This window comes from Hyla sarda, chromosome 8, assembly GCF_029499605.1.
Source record: "Hyla sarda isolate aHylSar1 chromosome 8, aHylSar1.hap1, whole genome shotgun sequence".
In the NCBI taxonomy this organism is placed as follows: Eukaryota; Metazoa; Chordata; class Amphibia; order Anura; family Hylidae; genus Hyla; species Hyla sarda.
Genome location: NC_079196.1, coordinates 218,244,850 through 218,256,531, shown reverse-complemented (window position 1 = coordinate 218,256,531; position 11,682 = coordinate 218,244,850).

Below are 11,682 nucleotides of genomic sequence, written 5' to 3'. Positions count from 1 at the left end.
GCAGAATGTCTTGGCGTTAGAACTGCTTGGAAATGCGCCATCTCATAGGCGACAATACATTTCCGTGCAGAGTCCACAAAAAGAATGGACATGCATATCCAGTAGCAGAAAAAATGAAATCGCACTCCCCCGCTACAGTAGTGACAGAAAGCCGATGTATTTAAAAGTCAGCAGACAAGGTGCATGGTGCTATACAGAGACGAGACGCGGCTCTTCCAAGTGAATGGGTAACAGCTGTTGCGCGTGCCCACAGGCACGCTTCCTCAGGCCCGATGCTCTGACACACCGGCATCATCTTAAGAAGTCTAACGGGATAACGTGAATCAGAGGAGGTGGTAACAGAAGGGCAAATTAAAAACAAGCAAAAACTTAAAAATATGCAAAAACATACAAAAACACTAATCCAGCCTTTCATTCAATCCAAGGTTACCATGGGCATTCGTTTTAATAATCCATTTTGCTTCAGCGCGGAATAGGACTTTACACCTATCAATACCCGCTGTATAATTAACTCTTTCAATTCCATGAAAGGCTAGATCACCGAGAGAATCATGAAGACCTGTGGCCGTTTTTTTATAGGAAGCACCAAGAGATCCGTACATACACGGTTTAGAGAACATCTTTACATCAAGTCACGAAAAGGGCCTCCGAGATGTATTCAGCATGTTAAGGAATATCATCATGATTCTCTCGCTGATCTAGCCTTTCATGGAATCGAAAGAGTTAATTATACAGCGGGTATTGATCGGTGTAAAGCCCCTCTTCCGCACTGAAGCAAAATGGATTATTAAAGGGGTACTCCCATGGAAAACTTTATTTTTTTTTTAATCAACTGGTGCCAGAAATTTAAACAGATTTGTAAATCACTTCTATTAAAAAAATCTTAATCCTTCCAGTACTTATTAGGGGCTGTATACTAAAGAGAAATCCAAAAAAGAAATGCATTTCCTCTGATGTCATGACCACAGTGCTCTCTGCTGACCTCTGCTGTCCATTTTAGGAACTGTCCAGAGCAGGAGAAAATCCCCATATGCTGCTCTGGACAGTTCCAAAAATGAACAGCAGAGAGCACTGTGGTCATGACAGAGGAAATGCATTTCTTTTTTGGATTTCTCTTTAGTATACAGCCCCTAATAAGTACTGGAAGGATTAAGATTTTTTTTTTTTATAGAAGTGATTTACAAATCTGTTTAACTTTCTGGCACCAGTTGATTTAACAAAAAAAAAAAAGTTTTCTACGGGAGTACCCCTTTAAAACTAATGGTAACCTTGGATTGAATGAAAGGCTGGATTAGTGTTTTTGTATGAAGGTTGCATTTTTTTAAGTTTTTGCTTGTTTTTAATTTGCTCTTTTGTTACCACCTCCTCTGATGCAGGTCATCCCGTTAGACTTCTTAAGGGGATGCCGGTGTGTCAGAGGATGGGGTATGAGGAAGCGGGCCTGTGCGCACGCGCAACAGCTGTCACCCATTCACTTGGAAGAGCTGTCACCCATTCACTCTGTATAGCACCATGCACCTTGTCTGCTGAAGTGTAAATAAACCGGCTTTCTCTCACTACTGTAGCGGGGAGTGCGATTTCATTTTTTTTCTACTATTGGACTTACCTGAACTGTGCGCCTCTCTGAATACGCACCCCGCACTGTCATGTACTACTGCCGCTATTCCCATTGTGCATTTTTCTGATTGAGACTTTCCCGGGTTGGAGTCCCGACTTCTTGGTCTGTGTTCATTTGTATAGACCTGTATATTCTTTCTGCGGACACAGACCTATATATATATATTTTTTTTTTTTTCTTCAACTTTTCTTTTTTATTAACAAATTTTTTTTGACAGTAAAGAAAATATAAGTACCGTATTTTTCGCCATATAAGACGCTCCGGCATATAAGACGCACCCAATTTTAAAGGAGGAAAATCAAATACCAAACCAAGTACAATGTAAAGTATAGGACAGTGATCTTCGACCTGCGGACCTCCAGATGTTGCAAAACTACAACTCCCAGCAGGCCCGGACAGCCGTTGGCTGTCCGGGCATGCTGGGAGTTGTAGTTTTGCAACATCTGGAGGTCCGCAGGTTGAAGACCACTGGAATAGGAGGTAATACTCGCGTGTCCCCGCCGCTCCGGACCAGTCACCGCTGCTGTGGATGTCGCCCTCCATCGCTGTGTCCCTGGGGTGTCCCCGTCGCACCGGATCACATCACTGCTGCCCGGTATCCTCGCTCTCCGTCACCGCCATTACGTCGCTACACGCCACTCCTATTGGATGCCGGGAATGGCTTGCGCGACGACGACAAAGGAGAGCGTCGGCCATGCAGGGAATCCTGGCACGGAGCAGTCATTTGCCGATCGGACACCGAGGAGGCAGGTAAGGTTCCTCCTGGTGTCCTGTAAGCTGTTCGGGACGCCGCCATTTCACTGCGACGGTCCCGAACAGCCCGACTGAGCAGCCAGCTTAGTTTCACTTTCGTTTCAGACGCAGCGGTCAGCTTTGATCGCCGCGTCTGAAGGGTTAATACAGGGCATCAGCGCGATCGGTGATGTCCTGTATTAGCCACAGGTCTCGGCCGTTGATGGCCGCAGGGACCGCCGCGATAGGACAGGATTTTAATGTGTATTTGCCCTATAAGACGCACCAACATTTCCCCCCCCCCCCCCCCCCAATTTTGGGAAAAAAAGTGCGTCTTATACGGCGAAAAATATGGTACGTAGAATAATAAAAAAAAAAGGTCATTACATATTAACAAGACCAGGTTACCATATGGTAATCTGCATAGATCCGGCTGTCAAGATGTTGTTAAGTCCAGATTTTCTCAGGTCGGCTTTGTGAGTACCCGGGGAAGACCCCAAGTCAGGGACATTGAGCCTAGATAGAAGCCGTTCTCTGATAAATAATGAAGCGAGGATTTTATGAAGTATTAGTAGGTTTTAGTTTCTGCTCCAGATGTTTCTGGTGTGGAAATTCTGTAATGTGAAAAGCGCAGCAGAATCCTATTGAAATTAATGAGACTCTGCTACTTTGAGTCTCTGTGTGGAAATTCCAACAGCCTAATGGGTTAAAATAGTACATAAAAAAAAAAAAAAAGGCTGATTAGTTGCAATTAGACTGGAATGAGATTTTACACTGCTATAGTTTGCAAATATATAATAAAAAAAAAAATTTAAATAATGACAACAAGCGCGGGTACATATGACAGCTTATTTTATTGATCTCCAAGTACCTTTAAAAAAAAAAAAATTTAATTTACAAGACGTAATCTGTGGGGTTTTTTGCTCAGTGACAGGCGTGTTCAGAAAAGCTGCTGTGCTTTTACATATTTTTTAAATTTTTTTTTTTTTTTGCTAAAGACAATGTACATATTTACAAAGGAAACCTCTTTAGAAAAAGTGAAAAACATGAATAAAAAATTTCTTACACATCCCCTGGATAAGAAAGCATTACGTCGAAGTTTCATAGAATAAGTACATTTAAAGGCACTCTGTGACAAACCTCTATATGTAAGTAGACGAAACGCGTTACACTTGGATACATGTGTAGAGTAGATATTTTTCCCCCACAGACACAGCACAAGTACCAATGACATTTCCATTAAAAAAAAAAAAAAAAGACAAAAAAAAATTAAATAAAATAAAAAAAGCTGTGGCTAAAATAACATGCTTTGGCTTTAAATTCGATGGATTCTGCTATAACAAAGCAAGAGGTATGTTAAAAAAAATAAAACAGCCAGACAGATTGTTTTCTCTATCATCTAAATTAGTTTGTGTGACTCCAAAACTTACATTTTATGTGAGCCCCCCCACAAAAAAAATAAAAAATAAAATTGGGTTCAAAGGTCCCAAAAAAATAAAAATAAAGTAGTGGAAAGCCACATAGCCCTGTGGGCTAATACATGTATTTTTACTGGAAATTTAATTGACCCACCCAAAATTTCATGTAGGGTATAAACATTTTAAATCAGTTAAATGGTCAAAACCGCATCTACATTACAAAAAAAATAAAAAAAATATAAAAATAAAAAATCCACGTTCAAGATACCATAAATATGAGGATGTTTAGTCATTCATTAACAAAAAAAAAAAGGTAAAAATGTTGATTTTTATTTTATTTTTTTAGACTTTTGCCACTCCTGCCACTTTAAAAGGGCAGGACATACCGTATTTTTCGCCCTATAGGACGCACCGGCATATAAAAGACGCACCCAATTTTAAAGGTGCAAAATCTAGAAACAAAACAAAAAAAAAAAAAAAAAAGATTCTGCACCCAACAGTGATCTTCAACCTGCGGACCTCCAGATGTTGCAAAACTACAACTCCCAGCATGCCCGGACAGCCGTTGGCTGTCCGGGCATGCTGGGAGTTGTAGTTTTGCAACATCTGGAGGTCCGCAGGTTGAAGACCACTGGATAGGAGGCAATACTCATGCGTCCCCGACGCTCCGGACGTCTTCTTCCCCGGGAGCCACGCTCTCCGTCGCCGTCATCATGTCGCTACGCACGAGGCTCCTATTGGATGACGGGACGGCGTGCGCGACGACGTGATGCTGTCGACGGAGAGCGTCGGCCATGCAAGGGATCCCGGCACGGAGCAGACACCGAGGAGGCAGATAAGGTCCCTCCCGGTGTCCTGTAAGCTGTTCGGGACGCCGCAATTTCCCCGCGTCCTGTATTAGCCGCGGGTCCCGACCCAATAGGTGTGAGTATTCGCCATATAAGACTTTTCCCCACCCCCCCAGTTTTGGGGAAGAAAAAGTGCGTCTTATACGGCGAAAAATACGGTATGTGGAGGCCAACATATTACTATAAATTTATTCCAGAGAATGGTGTAAATTCCACATAATTTAAAAAGAAGACAAAAAAAATTAATTTTTTTATACATATATATATATATATATATATATATATATATATATATATATAAAAAAAAAAAAGTGATGGCAGAAATATTTGACCCCAAATAAATTTAGGTAAAAAAACAAAACAAAAAAAAAACCGCGTTGGTTGCTGTTTCTGTTTGATATAATAGAAATGTGAATTTAGACAAAAATGTAAAAAAATAAAAATAAAAAAGGTAGAATAAAGGTAATTTAAATTCTTACAATACTCACATATCCATTTACATAATAAACAATTCTCCTTTTATGTACACGACCTCTGAAGCACAGTGGAGGGATAATTTATTCTGTAAAAATAATTCTATTCTATGGATGTGACTATACAAAAAAAAAAAAAAAATACCAAAAAAATTAAAAAAAACTTCATCTGCAACCTCCCGATATAGAGCCGTGGCAATGTACAAAGAACATGCAATATATATATTATCCTATATAATAGAAAACATAATATACACAAAATAGTTTCAATTCACAACTTGTATTTAATGAACAGAATTTTACAGGAACCTTCTCTGAAAATAGTCTACATCTGTGGCGCTGGATACAAATAAGGCCGCGTTCAATCGCTTGCAAAAAAAAACAAAAAAAAAACGCTTAGGACAAATCCCATTTACATTAAAGCACCATTTATTTATTTATTTTTAAATACTCTTGTATTGTCAGAAGTAGCCACCTAAATCGGGATATCACATCCTCATTGTGGACATTTAATTTAAAGCGAACTGGTCCCGTACAAATTTTCTACCAGCCGGCGGCGCTATTCACCAGATCATAATAAAACGTATGCATGACACGCTTTGGTAACGTCAAGTCTTTTATTTATGTGCAGTCGAAGTGTCAAAGAGGTGTGGCCTATGGTCCACTGTGCAGCCTATGCCTCCACCTGGCATCCCAGCCCCCCTCATGCAGCTCGAGGCTGGGCTAACATCGCTAAACTCCGCTTTAAACTTGCGCATGCGCTTTCGCATCACATTGCGGCGCAGTGTGCTATTGAAGCGGTGGCCTTACAGGTAAAAAGCTCACTGGGCATGCGCCAGAGACAGATTTAAAACTGTCTTACAGTCATTCTACCTGCGCATGCGCGGTCAGTATTAGGCTGCATTCACATCCCGCATTTGCAATACGGGTCCCGTATCCCGTTTCTGTACAAAAAAAAAAAAACGTATGTCTCCAAACCTGGACCGAAACGTATGCAACCATATATGCCGCCTCACGTTTTTAAACCGTATATGGTTTGAAAACGGATGTCCGTTTTAATATGTTTTCCATTAAAAAAAAAAATGGATACGGTTTTGTTTGCCAACATTTTAAATAAAGTTTTTTTTTTATTGAATTTCCCCCCCAAAAATTTTAAAATAAATAAATGAATGAAAAACCGTATTGTGCAAACCGGATGTAACTGTACGCACATACGGTTCAATACGGTTACCATAGAACTCCATTTTAAAATAACCATATACGGGTTGTATCCGGCAAAACGTACACAACCTGATGCTACGGTCGGCATACAGTTTACAATGAAATGTGTGTGTATGTATGTGTATATATATATATATATATACACATATACATATACACATATATACACACATACATATACATACACACGGTTTTTCAATGAAACCGGATACGGGAACCATATTGCAAAAATGAGATGTGAATGCCGCCTTAGTGGGAAGGCTGCAGCTTGAATTGCTCACCACACCTGCACCACACTACGATGCAATAGCACATGCGCAGGTTTTAGCGGCGCTCGTAAGCAGAGCCCATCCTGTTAAGCTGCAGGAGGGTGAGGATACACCCTAGGGCACAGATGATTCTAGGCCACGCCTTTGTGACACCCATTACATAGCTCACCATGCCCGAACTCCAATATGATGTGACAGCGCATGCGCAGGTTTTATCTGTGCTCATAAGCAGAGCCCAAATTGTTAAGTTGCAGGAGGGTGAGGATACACCCTAGAGCAGTGTTTCCCAACCAGGGTGCCTCAAGCTGTTGCAAAACTACAACTCCCAGCAAGCCCGGACAGCCGTTGGCTGTCCGGGCATGCAGGGAGTTGTAGTTTTGCAACAGCTGGAGGCACCCTGGTTGGGAAACACTGCCTTAGAGCATAGCTGACTCTAGGCCACGCCTTTGTGACACCCATTGCATAGCTCACTACGTCCGCACTCCAATATGATGCGACAGCGCATGCGCAGGCTTTAGCGGTGCTCATAAGCAGAGCCCATATTGTTAAGCTGCAGGAGGGTGAGGATACACCCTAGGGCACCGCTGACTCTAGGCCACGCCTTTGTGACACCCATAACATAGCTCACTACGACCTGCACTCCAATACGATGTGACAGCGCATGCGCAGGTTTTAGCTGTGCTCATAAGCAGAGCCCAGCCGGTCAATCAAGCTGCAGGGGGGGGGGGGGGGGAATACAGCCTAGAGCACAGCGGACTCCAGGCCACGCCTCGCTGACACCCATTAAACTTTATTCTTTTAAAAAAAGGACAAAAAAAAATCTGGGATGCTAGTTACAAACTTTTGACACGCATAAATTTATTACGATCTATAGAGTAGTGCTGACAGTTCATTGGGGAATTGGTAGAGGACAGATTCATTTTAAAACTCCCCCCCCCCCCCCCCCCCCCCCAAAAAAATATTTTTTTCAAATGTTTAAAAAAAAAAAATCTTAGAAACAAGTCCAAGTGTTTTGTACAACATATTAAAAAGGAACTGGCAGACTTAATAGAAAAAAAAAAATTATATTTAAAAAAAAAATCCTTTAATTAAAAAAAAATAAAAAAATTAATTATGCGGACCACTTAAAAAATGTGCGGGGTCCACTCGCTTTGACTCGAATATTGATAAATCAAATGTTTTAAAGTCACTATGGTACCTACGCAGGTAAAGAGAAAAAAAAATACATTTAGAAAACATCATGGTCCCGGATAAAGTCCCAATTCAACATGATGGAATTTTTCCCCCCAATTTTTATTATTTTTTATTTTATTATTTTATTTGTAGAATTTCTCTGCAAATTCTTCTACAATGACCTTTTGGCACAGACTTGGTTTAATTCTTATGACTAGCGTTGAATTTAAGAATTTTTCTATACATATTACTTTAATATTGTTAAATATTTATGGGAGGCATTCTGGGAGGGGCGAGGGCCCTGATCTCAAAATGCAACACTGATTGGGGACTAAAATACTGAAATACATTTTATTTTAATGTGAAGAATATACAGAGTTTTCCTAAAATTAAAAAAAAAAAGAAAAAAAAAATGATCCGGATTAAAGGGGTTATCCAGGAAAAAACACATTATTTATATATATATATATATATATATATATATATATATATATATATATATATATATATATATATATCTATCTATCTCAACTGGCTCCAGAAAGTTAAACAGATTTGTAAATGACTTCTATAAAAAAAAATAACCCTTCCAGTACTTATGAGCTGCTGAAGTTGAGTTGTTCTTTTCTGTCTAAGTGCTCTCTGATGACACGTGTCTCAGGAACTGTCCAGAGTAGAAGCAAATCCCCATAGCAAACCTCTTCTACTCCGTGCAGTCCCCGAGACAAGCAGAGGTGTCAGCAGAGAGCACTGTTCCAAGGCAGAAAAGAACAACTCACCTTCAGCAGCTGATAATTACTGGAAGGATTAAGATTTTTTTAATAGAAGTAATTTACAAATCTGTTTAACTTTCTGGAGCCAGTTGATTTATAAAAAAAAAAAAAAAGTTTTTTCCTGGATAACCCCTTTAAATCTACTGCAATATGTCCAAAAAGTCCTAAACTTAAATAGTCCCAGATATTTAGGAGTTTCCAGCAAAAAAAAAAAAAAATAAATGTATAATAAACTTACAACAATTTCACATTTGCTCCAGTCACAGCCAAAGCTGCGTTAATTGTTTGCCAGATTGCGAAATATTCGTCTGAATGCTGAAGCTCACACAAAACATTGGTCCATTTAGGAGACTACAGGTTCTCATTGAAAATACTTAGTTGTTGGGAGTCATGCAGGCAATGCATCATGGGAAAAAATGCAAATTACCTTTCCTCCACAGTCTCTAGTGCAGTTTTCCCCAACCAGGGTGCCTCCAGCTGTTGCAAAACTACAACTCCCAGCATGCCCGGACAGCCGAAGGCTGTCCGGGTATGCTGGGAGTTGTAGTTTTGCAACAGCTGGAGGCACCCTGGTTGCTAAACACTGCACTAGTGACACCTACAGGAAGCTACCCTGCAAGGGATTTGTCTATTACAGTAGCTACCTATAGGTGGCACTATAGGCTGCTGTTTTTTCTTCTAGGGAACCATTAATTTGCATACATAGATGCAGCTCTCACTGTGACCAGAGTACAGGACCCTCAAAATATGTATATGCAGTTTTTTTTTAACTTAAAGGGGTACTCCGGTGGAAAACTTTTTTATTTTTTTTTTAATCATTTGGTGCTAGAAAGTTAAAACAGATTTGTAAATTACTTCTATTAAAAAATCTTTACCTTTCCAGCTTATTAGCAGCTGTATAATTTTGAATTTCTTTTATGTCATGACCACAGTGCTCTCTGCTGACACCTCTGTCCGTGTCAGGAACTGTCCAGAGCAGCATAGGTTTGCTGTGTGTATTTTCTCCTGCTCTGGACAGTTCCTGACACGGACAGAGGTGTCAGTAGAGAGCACTGTGGTCAGACAGAAAAGAAATTCAAAAAGAAAATTTCCTCTGTAGCATACAGCTGCTAAAAAGTACTGGAAGGGTAAAGATTTTTTAATAGAAGTAATTTACAAATCTGTTTAACTTTCTGGCACCAGTTCATTAAAAAAAAAAAAAAAATTTTTTTTTTTCCCACCGGAGTACCCCTTTAATGCTGTAAAATTTTGCAATGGCTTTGACTTAAAGGGGTTATCCAGGAAAAAACTTTTTTTTTTTATATATCATCATCTGGCTCCAGAAAGTTAAACAGATTTGTAAATTACTTCTATTAATTAATTTTAATCCTTTCAGTACTTATGAGCTGCTGAAGTTGAGTTCTTTTCTTTCTAAGTGATCTCTGATGACACGTGTCTCGGGAACCGCCCAGTTTAGAAGAGATTTGCTATGGGGATTTGCTTCCAAACTGGGCGGTTCCCGAGACAAGTGTCATCAGAGAGCACTTAGACAGCAAACAACTCAACTTCAGAAGCTCATAAGTACTGAAAGGATGAAGATTTTTTTAATAGAAGTAATTTACAAATCTGTTTCACTTTCTGGAGCCAGTTGATATATAAAAAAAAAAAAGTTTTTTCCTGGAATACCCCTTTAAGGGACTAAAGCCGGATATCAATTTCTAAATAAATAAAAAAAATTAGTTTTTTTTCTCCAAATTTTGGCAATCCTAAAATATATAAGACCAAATGGGCAGAGTGTGTGCAGCCCGACATTGGGCTAATTTTGTTGAATTTTTACTATTCTAGACACATTAAGGGTATGTACACATTACGGAATCTCTGCTCGCGGAATTCCGCGAAGGGAGATTCCACCTGGCGGGCGCTGCGGTGGGACCTCGCGGCCCCCCCCGTGTCGTCATCGTTTATGGCAATGCAGTGCGCGCGGATTCCTGCCGAAAGAACGAAACCTGTTCCCCGATGTTGAAATTCCGCAGTGTGAATGGGTCTGCAGAAGACCCGTGCACGCCAATACAAAGGGTCACACCGCGGAATTCCCGAACGCAATTTCGCGTGTCGAAATTCCGTAGTGTAAACAATCCCTTAGTGTGTTTTAAACATGGCCCCCTATACGCCTCGTCACAATCAATGGTAAGGAGGTGTGGCTTGAAAGGGAACCGCTTAAATGTGACAAAAAGCACTGACAGCGCCAAAATTTTAGTGCATTTTTGCGATTTCAAAAACTTTATGAAATCCCTAAAAACCCCACCTCCGAGCAGGAGAACGAGCACTTCACTTAAAGCCACCTCAGTCGTGCGCCCCCCCTCCCCCCCCCATAGAATTATTATGGGGCCTCCGAATGGAGATCGCTTCAAGTTGGGGAGCGAAGCTCTTAAGCATGCGTTTCTCCCTGCTTGTTCTCCTGATCGACAGGGGTCTCAGCACTGACACCCTAATTCCGTGTTTCCTAACCAGGGTGCCTCCAGCTGTTGCAAAACTACAACTCCCAGCATGCCCGGACAGCCTTTGGCTGTCCGGGCATGCTGGGAGTTGTAGTTTTGCAACAGCTGGAGGCACCCTGGTTGGGAAACACTGCCCTAACTGATCAAAACTCGGTGTGAAAAATCAGACAAGCCACAACCTTCTATCGACGGCATTCGGAAATCTGCCCCAATATCGGTACGTCCAGTACCGAGCAGTAACTCCCCCAAATATAAAGATAAGGCTTTAGACATAAATAGATCAATTTTATAAAACAGAAAAATAATAATAATAATAATAATAATAATTTGGAAATACATAAGTGTTCCATGGAGAGAACTTACATTTCTATATAAACTTTTTAAGAAGTTTCTTTTAAAATAGCCAGACATAATCATACATTATTTTATGTACCAACATTTCATCATCGTGGCCTCTGCATGCCGATCCGCCAACCTGGGCCACTGCAGCTGACGAGCCCCTATGGCTGTCAGGCCATGCTGGGAGTTGTAGTTTTGCATTAACTGGAGAGATACAGGCTGGTGTTCGCTGCCGTAACCAGATATGTGAATAGACAAAAAGAAAATTAAAAAAATTTTTTTTTTGCAGTTTAAAAAACATTTCCTACATTCGTCACAAATGTAGGAATGTAGGAAATGTT